This window comes from Triticum dicoccoides, chromosome 2B, assembly GCF_002162155.2.
Source record: "Triticum dicoccoides isolate Atlit2015 ecotype Zavitan chromosome 2B, WEW_v2.0, whole genome shotgun sequence".
Classification (NCBI taxonomy): domain Eukaryota; kingdom Viridiplantae; phylum Streptophyta; class Magnoliopsida; order Poales; family Poaceae; genus Triticum; species Triticum dicoccoides.
Window position 1 is genome coordinate 727,933,151 of NC_041383.1, and position 22,273 is coordinate 727,955,423.

General features: G+C 48.0%; 1 pseudogene; it reads left to right on the plus strand.

Annotated features, from left to right (window-relative positions):
• The first annotated feature begins 15,849 nt into the window (after positions 1-15,849).
• Positions 15,850-17,166, plus strand: LOC119361270 (annotated as a pseudogene).
• Positions 17,167-22,273: the final 5,107 nt, after the last annotated feature.

Genomic DNA, 22,273 nt, shown 5'->3' on the forward strand with positions numbered 1-22,273 from the left:
TTCACTCATTGATTGTGAATACTCCTCTGTTGCGCCATGGTGCTCGGTACGCACGCTGGTGTGGTGCGTTAGAACGCTTGCATGCTCTTGGTATTGTGATCCTTCGACGACTCCCCTCATCTACTTGTGCCTCTTGTGTGTTGTCTTTGGTCTGCTAGCTTGGCGTGCCTTCTCTGGGGCATCCATTTTGTTGTTTCTCTTCTCGTTTCCCTCTCTTGTACGGTTTTTGGCCTGGTTTCCCTTATGAACTGGATCAATATTATGGCATTAAGGACACTTTGAAATATATTCAGGTGGGGAGTCTTTCCACCCCGGTGACCATTTAAAAAAACAATGCACAAGAAAAATGGTTTCCGCATGCGGAAACGACAACGAAACCATTGATCATCCGGGAAAGTTGGGTTTGGAATAGTCGTGCTCCAGACACCCTATCCCGATTGATCACTCTTCTCCCTTTGATTGAGCCATTGAAGTTGAGAATATGCTCCACCTGCCGGTCCATTTTCTCTTGCATGCTCATGAGCATGATCATGTCCACTTCTTCATCCAAATCCGAGGAATCAAAGAAGTCTTTCTTGAATCATTTGATCAAGCTCCGTCAGTCCATACTCCTCGTCGGACGAAACATCAGAATTCATCGTTTTCCCAAAAAATGAAAAAAATCCAGCCAGACAATGTATCAAACACATAGAGTGTTGGGGAACGTAGTAATTTCAAAATTTTCCTACGCACACGCAAGATCATGGTGATGATATAGCAACGAGGGGAGAGTATTGTCTACGTACCCTCGTAGACCGAAGCGGAAGCATTGACGCAACGTAGAGGAAGTAGTCGTACGTCCTCCGGTTCAACCGATCCAAGTACCGTTACTCCGGCACCTCCGAGTTCTTGACACGCGTACAGCTCGATGACGCACCCTCGATCTTCGATCCAGCAGAGGCGCCGAGGGGGAGTTCCGTCAGCACGACGGCGTGGTGACGATCTTGATGTTCTCCTGTTGCAGGGCTTCGCCTAAGCACCGCTACAATATGACCGAGGTGTAATATCGTGGAGGGGGGCACCGCACATGGCTAAGGAACGATCAATGATCATCTTGTGTGTTCTAGGGTGCCCCCCTACCCCCGTATATAAAGGAGGGAGGGAGGAGGTGGCCGGCCCTAGGGGGGGCGCGCCATGAGGAGGGGGAAACCTACTCCAAGTAGGTTTCCCTCTCTTTTCCTTATCTTATTTGGAGGGGGAAGGAAAGTGTACTAGTATTAGGAAGTAGTACTAGTAGTAGTAATAGGAAGAGGGGGAAGGAGAAAGGAAAGGGGGGGCCGGCCCCCCTCCCCAATTCGGATTGGGCTTGGGGGGGCGCGCCCCCTCCCTTGCTCCTTCTCTCTTCCTCCTACATGGGCCCATTAAGGCCCATATACCTCCCGGGGGGTTCCGGTAACCTCCCGGGGCTCCAAACTTCTCCGGAACCTTTCCGGTGTCCAAATATATCCGTCCAATATATCAATCTTTATGTCTCGACCATTTCGAGACTCCTCGTCATGTCCGTAATCATATCCGGGACTCCGAACAACCTTCGGTACATCAAAATACATAAACTCATAATATAACTGTCATCGAAACCTTAAGCGTGCGGACCCTACGGTTCGAGAACGATGTAGACATGATTGAGACACATCTCTGGTCAATAACGAATAGCGGGACCTGGATGCCCATATTGGTTCCTACATATTCTACAAAGATCTTTATCGGTCAAACCGCATAACAACATACGTTGTTCCCTTTGTCATCGGTATGTTACTTGTCCGAGATTCGATCGTCGGTATCCAATACCTAGTTCAATCTCGTTATCGACAAGTCTCTTTACTCGTTCTGTAATACTTCATCTTATAACTAACTCATTAGTTACATGCTTGCAAGGCTTAGGTGATGAGCATTGCCGAGAGGGCCCAGAGATACCTCTCCGACAATCGGAGTGACAAAACCTAATCTCGAATTATGCTAACTCAACATGTACCTTCGGAGACACCTGTAGTACTCCTTTATAATCACCCAGTTACGTTGTGACGTTTGGTAGTACCCAAAGTGTTCCTCCGGTAAACGGGAGTTACACAATTCTCATAGTTACAGGAACATGTATAAGTCATGAAGGAAGCAATAGCAGAATACTAAACGATCAAGTGCTAAGCTAACGGGATGGGTCATGTCAATCACCTCATTCTCCTAATGAGTGATCCCATTAATCAAATGACAACACATGTCAATGGTTAGGAAACATAACCATCTTTGATTAATGAGCTAGTCAAGTAGAGGCATACTAGTGACTATATGTTTGTCTATGTATTCACACATGTATCATGTTTCCGGTTAATACAATTCTAGCATGAATAATAAACATTTATCATGATATGAGGAAATAAATAATAACTTTATTATTGCCTCTAGGGCATATTTCCTTCAGTCTCCCACTTGCACTAGAGTCAATAATCTAGATTACATAGTAATGATTCTAACACCCATGGAGTCTTGGTGCTGATCATGTTTTGCTCGTGAGAGAGGCTTAGTCAACGGGTCTGCAACATTCAGATCCGTATGTATCTTGCAAATCTCTATGTCTCCCACTTGGACTTGGTCCCGAATGGAATTGAAGCGTCTCTTGATGTGCTTGGTCCTCTTGTGAAATCTGGATTCCTTTGCCAAGGCAATTGCACCAGTATTGTCACAGAAGATCTTCATTGGTCCCGATGCACTAGGTATGACACCTAGATCGGAAATGAACTCCTTCATCCAGACTCCTTCATTTGCTGCTTCAGAAGCAGCTATATACTCCGCTTCACATGTAGATCCTGCCACGACGCTTTGTTTAGAACTGCACCAACTTACAGCTCCACCATTTAATAAAAACACGTATCCGGTCTGCGATTTAGAATCGTCCGGATCAGTGTCAAAGCTTGCATCGACGTAACCATTTACGACTAGCTCTTTGTCACCTCCATATACGAGAAACATATCCTTAGTCCTTTTCAGGTATTTCAGGATGTTCTTGACCGCTGTCCAGTGATCCACTCCTGGATTACTTTGGTACCTACCTGCCAAGCTTATTGCTAAGCATACGCCAGGTCTGGTACACAGCATTGCATACATGATAGAGCCTATGGCTGAAGCATAGGGAACATCTTTCATTTTCTCTCTATCTTCTGCTGTGGTCGGGCATTGAGTTTGACTCAACTTCACACCTTGTAGCACAGGCAAGAATCCTTTCTTTGCCTGATCCATTTTGAACTTTTTCAAAATTTTGTCAAGGTATGTACTTTGTGAAAGTCCTATTAAGCGTCTTGATCTATCTCTATAGATCTTGATGCCCAATATGTAAGCAGCTTCACCGAGGTCTTTCATAGAAAAACTTTTATTCAAGTATCCCTTTATGCTATCCAGAAATTCTATATCATTTCCAATTAATAATATGTCATCAACATATAAAACTAGAAATGCTACAGAGCTCCCACTCACTTTCTTGTAAATACAGGCTTCTCCAAAAGTCTGTATAAAACCATATGCTTTGATCACACTATCAAAATGTTTATTCCAACTCCGAGATGCTTGCACCAGTCCATAAATGGAACGTTGGAGCTTGCACACTTTGTCAGCACTTTTTGGATCAACAAAACCTTCAGGTTGCATCATATACAACTCTTCTTCTAGAAATCCATTCAAGAATGCAGTCTTGACATCCATTTGCCAAATTTCATAATCATGAAATGCAGCAATAGCCAACATGATTCGGACAGACTTAAGCATCGCTACGGGTGAGAAAGTCTCATCGTAGTCAACCCCTTGAACTTGTCGAAAACCTTTTGCAACAAGTCGAGCTTTGTAGACAGTAACATTACCATCAGCGTCAGTCTTCTTCTTAAAGATCCATTTATTCTCAATGGCTTGCCGATCATCGGGCAAGTCAACCAAAGTCCATACTTTGTTTTCATACATGTATCCTATCTCAGATTTCATGGCCTCTAGCCATTTTGCGGAATCTGGGCTCATCACCGCTTCCTCATAGTTCGTAGGTTCATCATGGTCTAGTAACATGACTTCCAGAATAGGATTTCCGTACCACTCTGGTGCGGATCTTACTCTGGTAGACCTACGAGGTTCAGTAGAAACTTGATCTGAAGTTTCATGATCAATATCATTAGCTTCCTCACTAATTGGTGTAGTTGTCACAGGAACCGGTTCTTGTGATGAACTACTTTCCAATAAGGGAGTAGATACAGTTATCTCATCAAGTTCTACTTTCCTCCCACTCACTTCTTTCGAGAGAAACTCCTTCTCTAGAAAGGATCCGATTTTAGCAACGAAAATCTTGCCTTCAGATCTGTGATAGAAGGTGTACCCAATTGTCTCCTTTGGGTATCCTATGAAGATACATTTCTCCGATTTGGGTTCGAGCTTATCTGGTTGAAGTTTCTTCACATAAGCATCGCAGCCCCAAACTTTGAGAAACGACAACTTTGGTTTCTTGCCAAACCACAGTTCATAAGGCGTCGTCTCAACGGATTTTTATGGTGCCCTATTTAACGTGAATGCGGCCGTCTCTAAAGCATAACCCCAAAACGATAGCGGTAAATCGGTAAGAGACATCATAGATCGCACCATATCAAGTAAAGTACGATTACGATGTTCAGACACACCATTTCGCTGTGGTGTTCCAGGTGGCGTGAGTTGCGAAACTATTCCACATTGTTTCAAATGTAAACCAAACTCGTAACTCAAATATTCTCCTCCACGATCAGATCGTAGAAACTTTATTTTCTTGTTACGATGATTTTCTACTTCACTCTGAAATTCTTTGAACTTTTCAAATGTTTCAGACTTGTGCTTCATCAAGTAGATATACCCATATCTGCTCAAATCATCTGTGAAGGTGAGGAAATAACGATATCCGCCACGAGCCTCAACATTCATCGGACCACATACATCTGTATGTATGATTTCCAACAAATTTGTTGCTCTCTCCATAGATCCGGAGAACGGTGTTTTGGTCATCTTGCCCATGAGGCACGGTTCGCAAGTACCAAGTGATTCATAATCAAGTGATTCCAGAAGTCCATCAGTATGGAGTTTCTTCATGCGTTTTACACCGATATGACCTAAACGGCAGTGCCACAAATATGTTGCACTATCATTATCAACTCTGCATCTTTTGGCTTCAACATTATGAATATGTGTATCACTACTATCGAGATTTAATAAAAATAGACCACTCTTCAAGGGTGCATGACCATAAAAGATATTACTCATATAAATAGAACAACCATTATTCTCTGATTTAAATGAATAACCGTCTCGCATCAAACAAGATCCAGATATAATGTTCATGCTCAACACAGGCACCAAATAACAATTATTCAGGTCTAAAACTAATCCCGATGGTAGATGTAGAGGTAGCGTGCCGACCGCGATCACATCGACTTTGGAACCATTTCCCACGCGCATCGTCACCTCGTCCTTAGCTAATCTTCACTTAATCCGTAGTCCCTGTTTCGAGTTGCAAATGTTAGCAACAGAACCAGTATCAAATACCCAGGTGCTACTGCGAGCATTAGTAAGGTACACATCAATAACATGTATATCACATATACCTTTGTTCACTTTGCCATCCTTCTTATCCGCCAAATACTTGGGGCAGTTCCGCTTCCAGTGTCCAGTCTGCTTGCAGTAGAAGCACTCAGTTTCAGGCTTAGGTCCAAACTTGGGTTTCTTCACTTGAGCAGCAACTTGTTTGCCGTTCCTTTTGAAGTTCCCCTTCTTCTTCCCTTTGCCCCTTTTCTTGAAACCAGTGGTCTTGTTGACCATCAACACTTGATGCTCCTTTTTGATTTCTACCTCCGCGGCTTTCAGCATCGCGAAGAGCTCGGGAATAGTCTTGTTCATCCCTTGCATATTATAGTTCATCACAAAGCTCTTGTAGCTTGGTGGCAGTGATTGGAGAATTCTGTCAATGACGCTATCATCCAGAAGATTAACTCCCAGTTGAATCAAGTGATTATTATACCCAGACATTTTGAGTATATGCTCACTGACAGAACTGTTCTCCTCCATCTTGCAGCTGTAGAACTTATTGGAGACTTCATATCTCTCAATCCGGGCATTTGCTTGAAATATTAACTTCAACTCCTGGAACATCTTATATGCCCCATGACGTTCAAAACGTCGTTGAAGACCCGGTTCTAAGCCGTAAAGCATGGCACACTGAACTATAGAGTAGTCATCAGCTTTGCTCTGCCAGACGTTCTTAACGTCGTCAGTTGCATCAGCAGCAGGCCTGGCACCCAGCGGTGCTTCCAGGACGTAACTCTTCTGTGCAGCAATGAGGATAATCCTCAGGTTACGGACCCAGTCCGTGTAATTGCTACCATCATCTTTCAACTTTGCTTTCTCAAGGAACGCATTAAAATTCAACGGAACAATAGCACGAGCCATCTATCTACAAACAAACATAGACAAGCAAAATACTATCAGGTACTAAGTTCATGATAAATTTAAGTTCAATTAATCATATTACTAAAGAACTCCCACTTAGACAGACATCTCTCTAGTCATCTAAGTGATTACGTGATCCAAATCAACTAAACCATGTCCGATCATCACGTGAGATGGAGTAGTTTCAATGGTGAACATCTCTATGTTGATCATATCTACTATATGATTCACGCTCGACCTTTCGGTCCCAGTGTTCCGAGGCCATATCTGTATATGCTAGGCTCGTCAAGTATAACCTGAGTATTCCGCGTGTGCAACTGTTTTGCACCCGTTGTATTTGAACGTAGAGCCTATCACACCCGATCATCACGTGGTGTCTCAGCACGAAGAACTTTCGCAACGGTGCATACTCAGGGAGAACACTTCTTGATAATTAGTGAGAGATCATCTTAAAATGCTACCGTCAATCAAAGCAAGATAAGATGCATAAAGGATAAACATCACATGCAATCAATATAAGTGATATGATATGGCCATCATCATCTTGTGCTTGTGATCTCCATCTTCGAAGCACCGTCGTGATCACCATCGTCACCGGCGCGACACCTTGATCTCCATCGTAGCATCGTTGTCGTTACGCCATCTATTGCTTCTACGACTATTGCTACCGCTTAGTGATAAAGTAAAGCAATTACAGGGCGTTTGCATTTCATACAATAAAGCGACAACCATATGGCTCCTGCCAGTTGCCGATAACTTCGGTTACAAAACATGATCATCTCATACAATAAAATATAGCATCATGTCTTGGCCATATCACATCACAACATGCCCTGCAAAAACAAGTTAGACGTCCTCTACTTTGTTGTTGCAAATTTTACGTGGCTGCTACGGGCTTAAGCAAGAACCAATCTCACCTACACATCAAAACCACAACGATAGTTTGTCAAATAGACTCCGTTTTAACCTTCACAAGGACCGGGCGTAGCCACACTCGATTCAACTAAAGTGAGAGAGACAGACACCCGCCAGCCACCTTTAAGCACGAGTGCTCGTAACGGTGAAACCAGTCTCGCGTAAGCGTACGCGTAATGTCGGTCCGGGCCGCTTCATCTCACAATACCGCTGCACCAAAGTATGACATGCTGGTAGGCAGTATGACTTATATCGTCCACAACTCACTTGTGTTCTACTCGTGCATATAACATCAACGCATAAAATCTAGGCTCGGATGCCACTGTTGGGGAACGTAGTAATTTCAAAATTTTCCTATGCACACGCAAGATCATGGTGATGATATAGCAACGAGGGGAGAGTATTGTCTACGTACTCTCGTAGACCGAAGCGGAAGCGTTGACGCAACGTAGAGGAAGTAGTCATACGTCCTCCGGTTCAACCGATCCAAGTACCGTTACTCCGGCACCTCCGAGTTCTTGACACGCATACAGCTCGATGACGCACCCTCGATCTTCGATCCAGCAGAGGCGCCGAGGGGGAGTTCCGTCAGCACGACGACGTGGTGACGATCTTGATGTTCTCCTGTTGCAGGGCTTCGCCTAAGCACCGCTACAATATGACCGTGGTGTAATATCGTGGAGGGGGGCACCGCACACGGCTAAGGAACGATCAATGATCAACTTGTGTGTTCTAGGGTGCCCCCCTACCCCCGTATATAAAGGAGGGAGGGAGGAGGTGGCCGGCCCTAGGGGGGCGCGCCATGAGGAGGGGGAAACCTACTCCAAGTAGGTTTCCCTCTCTTTTCCTTATCTTATTTGGAGGGGGAAGGAAAGAGTACTAGTATTAGGAAGTAGTACTAGTAGTAGTAATAGGAAGAGGGGGAAGGAGAAAGGAAAGGGGGGGCCGGCCCCCCTCCCCAATTTGGATTGGGCTTGGGGGGCGCGCCCCCCTCCCTTGCTCCTTCTCTCTTCCTCCTACATGGGCCCAATAAGGCCCATATACCTCCCGGGGGGTTCCGGTAACCTCCCGGGGCTCCAAACTTCTCCGGAACCTTTCCGGTGTCCAAATATATCCGTCCAATATATCAATCTTTATGTCTCGACCATTTCGAGACTCCTCGTCATGTCCGTAATCATATCCGGGACTCCGAACAACCTTCGGTACATCAAAATACATAAACTCATAATATAACTGTCATCGAAACCTTAAGCGTGCGGACCCTACGGTTCGAGAACGGTGTAGACATGACTGAGACACATCTCTGGTCAATAACCAATAGCGGGACCTGGATGCCCATATTGGTTCCTACATATTCTACGAAGATCTTTATCGGTCAAACCGCATAACAACATACGTTGTTCCCTTTGTCATCGGTATGTTACTTGTCCGAGATTCGATCGTCGGTATCCAATACCTAGTTCAATCTCGTTATCGACAAGTCTCTTTACTCGTTCTGTAATACTTCATCTTATAACTAACTCATTAGTTACATGCTTGCAAGGCTTAGGTGATGAGCATTGCCGAGAGGGCCCAGAGATACCTCTCCGACAATCGGAGTGACAAAACCTAATCTCGAATTATGCTAACTCAACATGTACCTTCGGAGACACCTGTAGTACTCCTTTATAATCACCCAGTTACGTTGTGACGTTTGGTAGTACCCAAAATGTTCCTCCGGTAAACGGGAGTTACACAATTCTCATAGTTACAGGAACATGTATAAGTCATGAAGGAAGCAATAGCAGAATACTAAACGATCAAGTGCTAAGCTAACGGGATGGGTCATGTCAATCACCTCATTCTCCTAATGATGTGATCCCATTAATCAAATGACAACACATGTCAATGGTTAGGAAACATAACCATCTTTGATTAATGAGCTAGTCAAGTAGAGGCATACTAGTGACTATATGTTTGTCTATGTATTCACACATGTATCATGTTTCCGGTTAATACAATTCTAGCATGAATAATAAACATTTATCATGATATGAGGAAATAAATAATAACTTTATTATTGCCTCTAGGGCATATTTCCTTCATAGAGGGCAAGGTGAAGCCAGAGAGTTGCCGGACATACCGCGGTGGAGTTCGGGTCGGCGAAGGCGTCCCCGGCGGCAAGGATGGGAGAGAGGACTGCTTTATCAGAGGTGCCGGCGTAGAGGCTAGGAACGGCCGCAGGGCGTGCACGGCGGCGGAGCGGCGAGACGAGCGTCGATGAGGAGGAAGAAGAGAGCAGAGAGAGAAATGGATCCGGTAGGTCAATTTGGTGGATTTGGTGCAACTTGCGATGGGGTCGGGCTGTCGGGTCTGACGTGCACGAGCGCCGCCATATCCGCTCCATATTTGGACTAGATTTGTAGGGTGCTTGTCAGCACGGGTGTTTGAGGCGCCCGTCTGAATTTTTTTTTGTGATCAGTCAATGACCGGGTGGTCCACCCAAACATATGAGACGGTTTTTAGACGTCGGCTGTAGATGCTCTAAGCCGCATCATCCTGCCTTCAACAAGGTCCTGACGACCCCTGCCCCGAAACTGTCAATCCTCAATGACGTCATGCCCAGCCACATCATATCTATCTGGGCACAACCCTGGCAGTCACCCCAACCCAATGAGACATGGTGGTCCATCAATAAAAAAATTCGTATAAACTTATTTATTTTTAATATTTTTGCTAATTATCTTCTAGTTGTGAATTAATTAATTAAATTCCATCCAGCGTCTAGACTATTTCATTTTATGCTGAGATTCATACCATTTTTTTCTTTTTATTTGACCGATTTGTATTTTTTTGGGTTTTCTATTGTTTGCCCTTTTCCACACACAACTACAGTTGCACGCTCACACACTGACGCGAAAGTTAGAGTTGCACGTCTGCCGGACACGCAACTAGTCACATTTTTTCTATAAAAATACGAGAAACATAAAATACAAGTGAATGAGAGGAAAACAAAATCACATGTCGATGTTCAACTGGATGAGACTTAGTTAATTTCCATATAGATGAGAGCAAACCACACCGTAGTTTTAAACAATTTTTTCTATGCTCTATACAGGCTAAAGAGAAATTTCAGAATGGTCCACATGGACCACCATGCATCGCTTTGCTCACGGAACCAACTGAAAAAAAAGACGCACCTAGAGCATCTACAACCGGAAATTGCAAATCTGGTCCCTCAAACACCCGCGGGCGCGTCCGCGAGCAATGACCGGACACGCTTCAAATTATCCACTTTGCATCGGCCTCTCTCATAATTCATCCTCTAAATCCATACAAAGCATGCAAAAGTAATCCTACGTAATACCCTAGCTACTCTTCGTCGTCGGAGATGTCCACGATGATGGTGCCGGGCCCTGGCTGGACGAACGGGTAGGAGGGCTTCGGCTCATCCTCCTGCTGCTCGACCTCATCCATGTAGGCGAACATCTCCGCCTTTTCCGTGGCTTCTTGCGTCTCCATCTCCTGCCGGCGACGACGTCTTGCCTCCGTAGCCGACTCCGACCAGAGTGAATCGAGGATGGCCTGCTGCCCCGCTTGTGGATCCCCGTCACCAGCGTCCCCCACATCCTCCTCCTCCTCCTCCTGATCCACTGCATCCGGAGGTAGCACCGCGATGATCCAGGCTTCACGCCTAGCCCGGATCTGCTCAAGGAGCTCAAGTCAGCGCTCCGGTGTCAGAAAGGGCTCGCTCCTCACCCGGTGGCGTGGGGGCATGGCTACTAGGCGGACGGATGGAGTGAAAAGCGGTGGCGGCGGCGGACAGGAGGAGGAAAATATGGATAAATGGTAGGGTTTCGGTGCCGCCGGTCGACTTAAATAGCCGGACAAATGCACTATGCGGACCGACGGAGCTGCGCCACGCGGCGTCACCGGTCTGATGAAGGAGACGAGCTTTGGACCGCTGGGTTCGAGGGCGTTTTTGGCTGGGACCCATTCGCCAGTCCGACGTGGCGGGCGTGCCTATATTCGCCCCATATTTGTGCTTGATATTGGGGGTGCGGTGAGTCCGGACGTTTGAGGGCCAACCCGTCTGGATCAAAAAATCGTGACCGGGCAGCGACCGGACGGCCTGTTCGGGCGTTTGAAACGGGTTTAAGGCGTCCGGTTGTAGATGCTCTTAGTTCAAAGGACCACGCTCGTGACCAATACTGCAAGCCTGCAATACGGCCCGTACACTACCACACAGTAAGTATAATTGTCTGAACGCTGCTTACCGACCTCATCGGTCCTCTCCTCACCAACTCTCAGTCCCAGCGATGAACATGCAAGTGTTCCTTGTCCCGCAAGGGGCAAAGGAGTAAAAATTGCATGGTCAGCTCAGCTCAACGATTCCAATCGGGGAAGAAGGGCAGAACCTGCCATGCTTGCTCGGCCTTGACGGTCGTTTCGTTGAAGCAGTCAGCGTTCTTGCGTACGTCCATGTTTGACCCGCGCAATTCTCATCCTCAAACCATAGATAAGCTAACATACTCTGGCCATTCCTTTCGAGTTTCAACTGCATGCACCTGCATTGGCCAACCGTAAAAAAAAAACACTCCATGTATCGATCCATCGATCGAAGGTGACGGACAGGGTTTCTCGCATTGCATGCATCGCTGTGGCTCATGCATGCAGCCTCGCGGTCCGATCATCGTATATACTAAAACATGGAGGCGCGCGCGCGCCCGCCAATATTAACAAAAGAATAAAATGTTTGAGAAAATTTAGTCATAGAAAAAATTCAAGAAAATTGAAAGATTCAAAATTACTATGTTGAATGTGGATCTGGGATGATAATTTTGAATAATTCAAATTATGAAACGGATCGACGACTCACGTGGTCGTCGCTGGCGCGCCACAATCACTTGCACCATCGGTGTTCTCCAAGAGCACGATGAGATCTTGTTGGAGGTATTAGAGTTACAGGGCATTCTATTAGGAATGTCAATTTGGGTTATTTCCGCTTGTCTTCAGCATGTGTATTCAGGCCAGTGGCAGATATTTTTGAAGGTGGAATGATCGAGAGTCACCTGCTAATACCTCTGCTAGAGTGATGGCGCTTGAAGGAGGACAATTCCAAGATGAGGTCTTTGGTGAACAAGATGCTAGATCTAGGAAGAAGAAAATAATTGCATGTATTCATCCACCTGTTTATTATGATCCTTGGCGTTGTGAGCAACAAGGGGCATTTTCTTTCCCGTTACAAAAAAACGGATCACAACAACAAAAACAAGCATTTTAACTTTGTTGCTTCTGAGCCCTAGACATCTCGTGTTAGGTTGATACTTTCTAGTTCAAGTATACAAAATCAGGCACAATAACTTACTGAATGTATATGGCGACGGTGTGAATGTATACCCTTAACTGTGTGAAAGTGTTATTCTGCTGCTGTGATGCAGACATTGTTCAAGAATTCATCTGATTAATCAGTTAATGGGTCAGTTAATTGCTACTTGTAGGGTGACCGAATCGAATAGTACCTATTCATCGTGTTAACTTGTTAGGCCAATTAATTAGCCCGTTAGACAGATTAATCAGTTGTTAGGCCGATTAATCGCTGCTGACCCATTAAATTTTGGGCAAACAAAGCCCAAAAAATACCATGTAACCCCTCCCATCCCCCTCTCGCTCCCAGCTAGGGTTCGACCAAACAGTAGCATATTTTGGTATATTGCATAGTTGAGAGAATGAAAGTATGGTATAATACATAAAAAACTAGATATGTGATGGTAATTCCAATTTAATCTACCGATTAACGGTCAGCCGATTAATTCAGTTAATAGGCCGATTCACCGATTAATCACTACTCCAAAGTCGGCCGAGCAGCTACCAGTTACCGATTTCTTGAACAATGGATGCAGATAGATCAAGCCGTTCTAGAAAGAAAATATTTTATTAGACACAAACAATCATCGGCTCCTTGATCGTGTACTCAAGAATGTTTAGGCGTTTTATGCTAGTGGGGTATGCCGTGTGGCACAGATGAAATATGAACACAAAAAAATAGAGGACAACCGACAACAGAAAAGGATACGGCGACTGGAATAAAAAGTGAAGAGATACGCCCACAATACACAACAAGTTAAAAGGTGCAAAGGATTAGAAATTAGGAGGAGAAAGAAGAAGCACCGGTCCGGAAGCCTTTTCTGCAAATGAAGCTCTGATCTGACACCCGGTAATTACTGACATGAGAAAATTCTAATAGGTGACTCCTCATTCCTGAACAAGTATAAGTATGTAAGCAAGGAATTTAGCTGATGAACAGCAGGAGGTCAGACACGAGAAATAAGGTGGAAATGAAAGTAATGCAACGTAATATAAGCTGGATCATGCACTCGTTCCCAACCCAGCGTCTTCACTACCGGAAATTTCAGGCGGGCGCCGATTGATTGATGGGATGATTATCCATGGTCTTCCTCCCGTAATCGTCCTTGGTCAGAGCCTAAGGAGGAAGAAGAGAAGGTGCCCAGGCCCACATGCACGTGGAGAAGCGCAGAGGCGGGAGGAATGGCGACGGGACAAGAAGGCAGGCACGCCGTCGCTGCGGGGAACCAGCTGGGGTGGGATGGGCCTTTGCGCGCATTCGGCCTCTGAAGGGCCCGATTAAGCAGAGCACGTTTAGCTCAACCTGCGGAGCAGCGGCCCGATTACGTGGGTCCTGTAGGTCGCTGACGCAGTGAAAACGCTGGGCGTTGGGTGGGTGAATAACGGAACAATCTGGGCCGTTTCTATGCTGAATCCGACGGCTGACAATGTTAAATCGCTGTGGTGGCTCATAGGTAGCTTTGTTATACTGTTTTGTAATATACACAGAGTCTATTAAAATCTGAAGTAGAGTGAGCACTATACCTTCCTCCAGACCAATATGAATTTTTTTTAACCTTTTCTAGGGATGTAGGTTGCTCTTCCTATTTTGGTGCCAACGCATAAATACAACCGGGTTCTCCCCGCTTAACCCCTATCGCGATGATGCATCTAGCGTCGTTGGTGGGCGCGTGGAGGTGTGTCTCCGGCTGATCCGTCTTTGGTGAATTTGCTTGGATCTGTTCGTCGTTCGTCTACACTCATGTGTCTTCATGTTGGATTCTTCCTATCTACGCTAGTCCCGTGGGGCCTTAGCATGATGACTTTCCGACTGTCTACTACAACAAGTTTTGCCCGGCTTCGGCAAGAGAAGGGCGATGACGGCGACGCGTCTTCGGCTCGTTTCAGTGCTTGTAGTCGTCGCTAGGTCATTTACGGGTCTAGATGTATTTCTTATTATTTCTGATATTCGTTGTACTGCCATATTTGAAGATGAATATATCAGAATTTTTTTCGCAAGAAATAAAAATAAAAATACAACCGGGTTGGGTGCCTCGGGGAAACCATGGGGTGAGGTGAGTGATTTTTCACTTTGTACGCTCAAAGGTCATGTTTGTCTCAACGAGTTTGTTAGATGGGGTGCAAAGGCGACAATTTTCGTAAATGTGATATTTATGTTGCGTTTGGCATTGCGGTGAATAACAGTAAACCCCTTTGGCCCACTCGTTCTAGCCTGTTTTGGCCTTTGTTTCACCCACTTTGGCATACATTTACGGCTAATTTTCTACGACAAAATGTAAAATAAGCATGTCGACATTATCTTTGGGAGTAGAATGGGTTTTTCCTTGGATAGATGGCAAACACCACTAAAATATTAGGAACATTTTATACCGAGTCAATGTAAACATTCATTAGTCGTAAACCTGGGCCCTTGTAATTTGTCCGTTCCGACCTTTGAACGTGGTTAGAAGCCAGTGTAGACTTAGCTCAGTTAAGGAATATGTATTAATTCAAATTCATGTGGTACTAGACCAAACAACCGGACGCATGCATTAGAATGTGCTAGACCAGTCATCGTAGTCTATTGTTTTGCCTGCTGTGGCATCTTTTCTACATTTTGTTTGTTTTGGGCTCTGTTTGTGAGTCAGTACTGGACCTGAGATCTTGTTTTGTTTTTTTATTTGATAATTAGGCTGCATGCATCACCCTGACGTGAGACCGGGGCTTTTCTCCTTTTCAAGTAGTTGTGTAGTAATCTCTCTGTCCTAAAATTCTTGTTTTAGATTTGTCTAAATACGGATATATCAAGTCACATTTCAGTATTAGATACATCCGTATCTAGACAAATTTAAGACAAAAATTTTGGGACAGAGGGAGTACTAAATTCACAATGCGGGGTTCCATTTCATCCTCTGCTCATCAGTACTATCAACGATGCTGCCACTACTAAGTGCTGGTTCTTCTCTTCTGGACGGGGCGAAAATGGTATGCATGGTCAACTCAACTCAGTTCGCCAAGAGAAAAAAAGGTCTTTCAATCCGCTCGTCCACCTACCTCAGGAAATGTGTTTTGACTCGTCCAATCCGCTCGTCCTAGTCTGCTTGCTAATCCTACATTCACAAAACGCAAGCACGCATGCATCGCCCTCCAGTTCTCTATATAACACTCAGACATCTGCTCATCCAGCCTCACCACCCAATAATCTCACACTCAAGATCCTTGTTTGTACCTCTGCCCAAGAACACCCATACCGCACGTCCGAGATTCCTAGTACGTGTGACTAAGCAATTCAGCTCTCATCTTGAGGCCGGGCTGGCCAGGGCGCTGGTGGACTACCGCGAGTGGGCCGGGAGGCTCGGCGTGGACACCAACGGCGAACGCGCGATCATGCTCAACGACGCCGGCGCGCGGTTCGTGGAGGCGACGGCCGACGTGGCGCTCGACAGCGTCATGCCGCTCAAGCCCACGCCGGAGGTGCTCAGCCTGCACCCCAGCGGCGACGACGGGCCCGAGGAGCTCATGCTTATCCAGGTCACGCGCTTCCCGTGCGGGTCGCTCATCGTGGGGTTCACCACGCAGCACATCGTGTCCGACGGCCGCTCCACCGGCAACTTCTTCGTCGCCTGGAGCCAGGCCACCCGCGGCGCCGCCATCGACCCCGTCCCGGTGCACGACCGCGCTTCCTTCTTCCATCCCCGTGAACCGCTGCACGTCGAGTACGAGCACCGTGGCGTCGAGTTCAAACCCTACAAGAAGGTGTACGACGATGTTGTCTGTGGGGACGGCGACGACGAAGACGACGAGGTGGTGGTCAACAAGGTGCACTTCAGCCGGGAGTTCATCTCGAGGCTCAAGGCGCAGGCGTCGGCGGGCGCACCCCGGCCGTGCAGCACCCTCTAGTGCGTGGTGGCGCACCTGTGGCGCAGCATGACCAAGGCGCGCGGGCTCGATGGCGGGGAGACCACCAGCGTCGCCATCGCGGTGGACGGAAGAGCGCGGATGAGCCCGCAGGTGCCGGACGGATACACTGGCAACGTCATCCTCTGGGCGCGGCCCACCACCACGGCGGGGGAGCTCGTGGCCAGGCCGGTGAAGCACGCGGTGGAGCTCATCAGCCGGGCGGTGGCCCGGATCAACGATGGCTACTTCAAGTCGTTCATCGACTTCGCCAACTCCGGCGCTGTGGAGAAGGAGCGGCTGCTGGCGACGGCCGATGCGGTTGAGATGGTGCTGAGCCCCAACATCGAGGTCGACAGCTGGCTGCGGATCCCGTTCTACGACATGGACTTCGGAGGCGGCCGGCCGTTCTTCTTCATGCCCAGCTACCTGCCGGTGGAGGGCCTGCTCATCCTGCTGCCGTCCTTCTTGGGCGACGGCAGCGTGGACGCCTACGTGCCGCTCTTCAGCCGCGACATGAACACCTTCAAGAACTGCTGCTACACACTCGACTAGCTCCGCTTTGCACGTACCTGCCATGCATGTGCCAATGTGTGCCTGATGTTGGATCCGTGTATAAGTTGCGTAGGTTTTTTTTTCAGGTTCTTGATTAAATTATATATGATGTTTTGGAAGAGTAAACAAACAAAGTTCTAATATTCAGAAGATGGTGAACATGATCAAGGGAAATGATTTGTTCATTTGTCGTCTTGTCTCATATTCGTATATACGGTGGCCAAGTTGCTTGAATTTTTTTTTCGAGAAAACTTCTGATCTATTCATCTTCTCCACACTCCCCTCTCTTGCACCACATCCGCCGTGACTCCAGGCGGCAGTGCTCTAAGGGAGAGCCTTTCGACGGAGATGAAGCACGAGGTGGCTGCCCTTACGATCGCTTGGCAGAGCCGTCGTGACTCCGGCTCGCCCGAGGTCTCTGGCGACGAGGACGACCCCACGATGGGGAGCCGCCGACACCGCACCAGAGCCCGCCCCCGGGCATGCCGGCTTCACTATGGAGCAGGTGTCGTGGTTCTAAGCCTGACAGTAGAAAGGGGGTAGGTATGGAGAGGCAAGATCTTAGCTATGGCGAAGATGTACACACGAGATTTACGAGTTCAGGCCCTTCTCTGAGAAAGTAATAGCCCTACGTCTCGGTGCCCGGAGGTGGTCGATTGGATTATGTGTGTTGTATTACAGAGAGTGCGAACCCTTGTGCCAGAGGAGGGGGTGGCTTATATAGAATGCGCCAGGACCCCAGCCTGCCTCCATTACAAGGGAACTAATGTACATAAAGTAAGGGGCGTTACTGGTAACGCCAGCATTAAGTACTCTTAATGCCCATGACGACTAAGGAGTGAATATCTGGCCGTTGTGCGTCCTACCGACACCTGGTATTCGACGTAGTCGAGTGGTTCCCATATGGTCGAGTGAAGGTAGAGAATTCTGGTCGAGTGATTGCATCGTCGAGTGGATTCTTGGTCTTCTCATCTTCTGGGGTAGTGACCTTGGGTAGGGTGTGTAGGTCAGGCCTATGACCATATCCCAGGTTTGTATCCTCATCAGTAGCCCCCGAATGGATTAAGGTGTGAGTGCAATGGAGGTTGAAATTGAACCTGTTCGGAGCTTCGGGACTTCGAGAGTGCTTTCTGTAAGTCTGAACGCCTGCGTTGATATTTGACGTCGACTCAGTTGCCTTGATCCATTCAGCGGACAGTCGAATGAACTGTTGATCTCATGTGCCGAGTGTTATGTTGGAGCGCGGGATCTTTGGGCGCGATTGTCTGCAGCGTATCCTGGATTTCGCGGGATACGAAATTTCGGGGGAGCGCGCCAAACGGGGGAGGCCGAAGCGGGCGGAGCAAATAAGCAGTGATTCCTCGATTCCCGCGCCACCTTTTTCGCCACGTACGCTGCGCGCCTGTTGCGGGATTTGACGGGATCGCCCGACCCCACTCGCCAGTCACTCGGAAATGACCTCTTATAAGGCGACCGGACCGAGGCGTCTGCACTATGCGCATTTTCTCTTCTTCCTCCTTTCTCTGCTTCTCCGCCGCACCTTACTCTTCTGCTCCGACGCCACTGCCCTGTCGCTATGGTGAAGGACAAGACGGCGGCGCTAGAGCGCGCAAAGAAGACGAAGGATGCGGCGAAGGGCAAGAAGCAGCAGCGCGGGTCGTCGTCGCGCGCGGGGCTGCCGCCGGGCTGGATCCAGGGAGATTGGATCCGGTCTTCGATTCAGCAGGCGGACCTGGACGAGCTGATGCAGTCGGGGTTAACCGCCAAGGGAGCGGCGAGGCTGTCGGAGGGGGAGATGTGTCCTCAACCTCGACCGGGTGAGTGTGTTCTGCTCGCCACCCACGTCGAACGTGGCTTTTCGCTTCCCGCGCATCCTTTCTTTCGGGGGTTTCTGAACTTTTTCGGCGCTCAACTCCACCATTTCTCCCCCAACACCATTACGCATTTAGCTGCTTTCGTGTCGATGTGCGAGAACTTCTTGGGGTGTCGACCGCACTGGGGTCTTTTCAAACACATCTTCACTATTCGTTCCTAGTCGGTAAAAAAGGTCAAGTCGAGTGACTCAAAAACCCATGTCATCCAGATGTGTGGGGGTTTAGGCATCCAAAAGAGAAAAGGGAGTGCCTTTCCTGCCATGACCCTTCCCGACTCTGTTAGAGGCTGGCAGCCGACCTGGTTCTATTGTCAAGATGTCACGACCCCTGGTCAGTCAACCGGTCTCCCCCACTTCTCGTTTGACCGAGTCCAGACTCCTGCTCCACTGAAAGTGACTACTGGTGAGATCATGGAAACGAGGATGTTGGTGGACAGGGTGGTTCAGCTTATCAACAATGGCGTCACGGGTCTGGATCTGTTGGAGGTGTTCCTTAGTCGACGCATCCAGCCCCTCCAGGTTCGCGATCACCCGATGTGGCTGTATTCTGGGCCGGACGACACCGCTCGGACCCATCCGGAAGAAGTGCCGCCTGCAACAGTAGCCTCGTGGCTAAGGAGCATCACAGGCAATCAGGACAACCCCAGAGGGTCTAGGCGAGTCGTTCCCTTCAGTAGCACAAATCCACCCGACAAGGTTCTCTTTTCGTTCCGACTGTTTCTCATTCATGCTCCAACTGCACTTGATATTGACCGACCCTTGTTCGACCAATTTGCTCTGTAGGTTTTCATTGAGATGCATTCGATGCCCAACGGTGAACATGCCTTGGAACAGGCCCAGGAGGGGGAGGACAACGCAAAGGATAGTGTTGAGTGGGATTCCCAGGGAAGTGACGAGGAGGAGGAGAGCGAGGAATCAGACGAGGAGGAGGAAGTCGACTCGCCTCCACGCTCCGAACATCGATCCAAACAGCAACATGATCCGGTCGGCGGGCGTGGGAAAGGCGTGGGTCCGAGTGTCGGTACTCAGAAGCGCACTCAGACGTCGACTCCGGAGCCGACGGAGAAGGTGGCCAAGCAGCCTAAAGTTGCTCCCACCAAGACCCGGAAGACCTTGCCGCGAATCAAGATGGACGTCCCCGTTGCCTCAGGGTGAGTATCTTGTTTAAGTTTCTGTAAGTCGACTGATAGCTTTCTTGATCTGACCGACCAACTATTGTGTCCTTTCAACCCTACCTCTGCTGCCACCGACATGGATGTTGACAAGGTGCCAGGAGACGAAGAAGCCACCTCACGAGCTGGTAAGTCCATTAACTCAGCTCTGCTTAACCGAGTGGACGGTCGATTGACTGAAAATTTGATACTTCTCTTCTTATGTAGCTCCGCAAGACGTCGTAGTGCTTCCTGACGAAGAAGAAGAAGAAGAAGCGCCTCTACGGGGGAGGAGGAAGAAGAGTGGAGGTTCGAGCAGGAGGAGGCTTGAAGTCCAAATCCCTCAGTCGACATCGGTGCAGTCGACACCGGCGCCTCAGGCGATGGTTCGGGCTAACGTCACGTTTGCTAACCCATTGACGACTGATCGTCCGTCGGGGTCGATTGCACAAACGCCCGCTGCACCGGTGCAACTCCACTCATCTGATCCAGCAACTGCTTCGACCCCTCTGGAGCCATCCCTCTTTGCTGCATATCAAGCTCCGGACGACTCGCCGAGTGCCGCTAGGGAAGATCTTCACCAGGCGAATCTTGTCATGGAGCAGGTGAAAGTGATGCATGAAGCTAGTCAGATAGCCTACAATGCCAGCACTGCCCTTCAGACCAATGTCCAGGTCAGTAGAATTCCGACCGAATCTTTGAGCGTTACTTTATATCTAATCACCGACTGGGTGTTCCTTCGATTAGAACTCAGGAGATCTTCAATTTTGCACTTTCTGAATCAGTGTGGGCACGTCGAGTGCACCCACTTGGTGTAGTCCCCGAGACCACGGTCGGCTGCTGGCAGTCGACTGCGGTCTGATAATATATCTCTCTGTCCTCTCTTTTTTCTTTTTTTTGAACTCATGTTGAGTATTGATCTGATCCAGTGGGGGCACGCTAAGTGCACCCACTGGGTGTAGTCCCCGAGACTACTATTGAATATTTGATTCGGCAGTAGTCTTAGAGTAAATCTTTTCCTTCACAGTCTCTTATTTCTGTCGACTAAAAATGCTTGTCTTTCCGACTGAGAGGTCTTGTGATCTTGGAGCTCGGCTCACCGAGTTGAAGAAGAAACATATCAGCGTTGAACTTGACCTCGAATTGGCGAAGAAGAATCTGAAGACTGCCCAACAAGAAACGACTATCATGGGAGGTAACCATTCGACAGTTTTGTCTGCCTGGTGGACTTTCCGTTGCCTTTCTTTCAGTCTCTTTGAACCGAGTGACTTCACATAAGCAGATGTGCATAGTGAAAATCGCCAACTCCAGTCTCGTCTGAAGAGTGTTGTTTCTTTAGAGAGGATGAAGGAAGCTTTGGAGCAGAAGGATCTGGATCTGGCGGCTGCTCAGAAGGAGGCACGCGAGAAGACGAAGCTCGCGGACCAGAAGCTGGCTTCAGTCGGCAAGTTGGAGGATGAGAACGCGAAATTTAAGACGGCTGTCTCGGACGCCAATCGTGAAGTCGAAGAACTGAGGAAGGACAAGGAGAATCTGACCGCTGAAGTTGATGGTCTCAAGACCAAGACGGGCAAGCTAGAGTCTCATTTGGAACAACTTGCGGCGAAACTCGTCTCGAAGCTTAAAGGTATGACTGTTCTGTTAGATAACTATTGTCGACTAAAATTTATGATACTGTCGACTCATTGTTTGTTGTGATGGACCAGAACTCTGTCAGGACTTTGAAGCCGAGACTGGACGGGTCGAGACAGGTCTCGACCCCATCAACTGTCCCATGAAAGACGAAGTCGTGATGAACTTGCTTCGATTGGAATCAGGCTTCGACGGTGCAGTCGACTATCTGGCTCGGCTGAAGGCGGTGATGGCTCGAGTGGACACCGAACTCTGGCCTCAGGCGGAAATGTCTCAAGACCTCGAGTCTTTAATGACTCGGCTGAATCAGATTTCAGGTCGAGTGCAAGAGTGGAAGAAATCTGCTGCCCGCTGTGGTGCTGATGTCGCCTTGTCTTTGGTCCGAGTGCACTGCAAGGAAGCTAAGGACAACAAGCTGGCAGCTCTCAAAGTGGCAAACACTAAGAAGCAT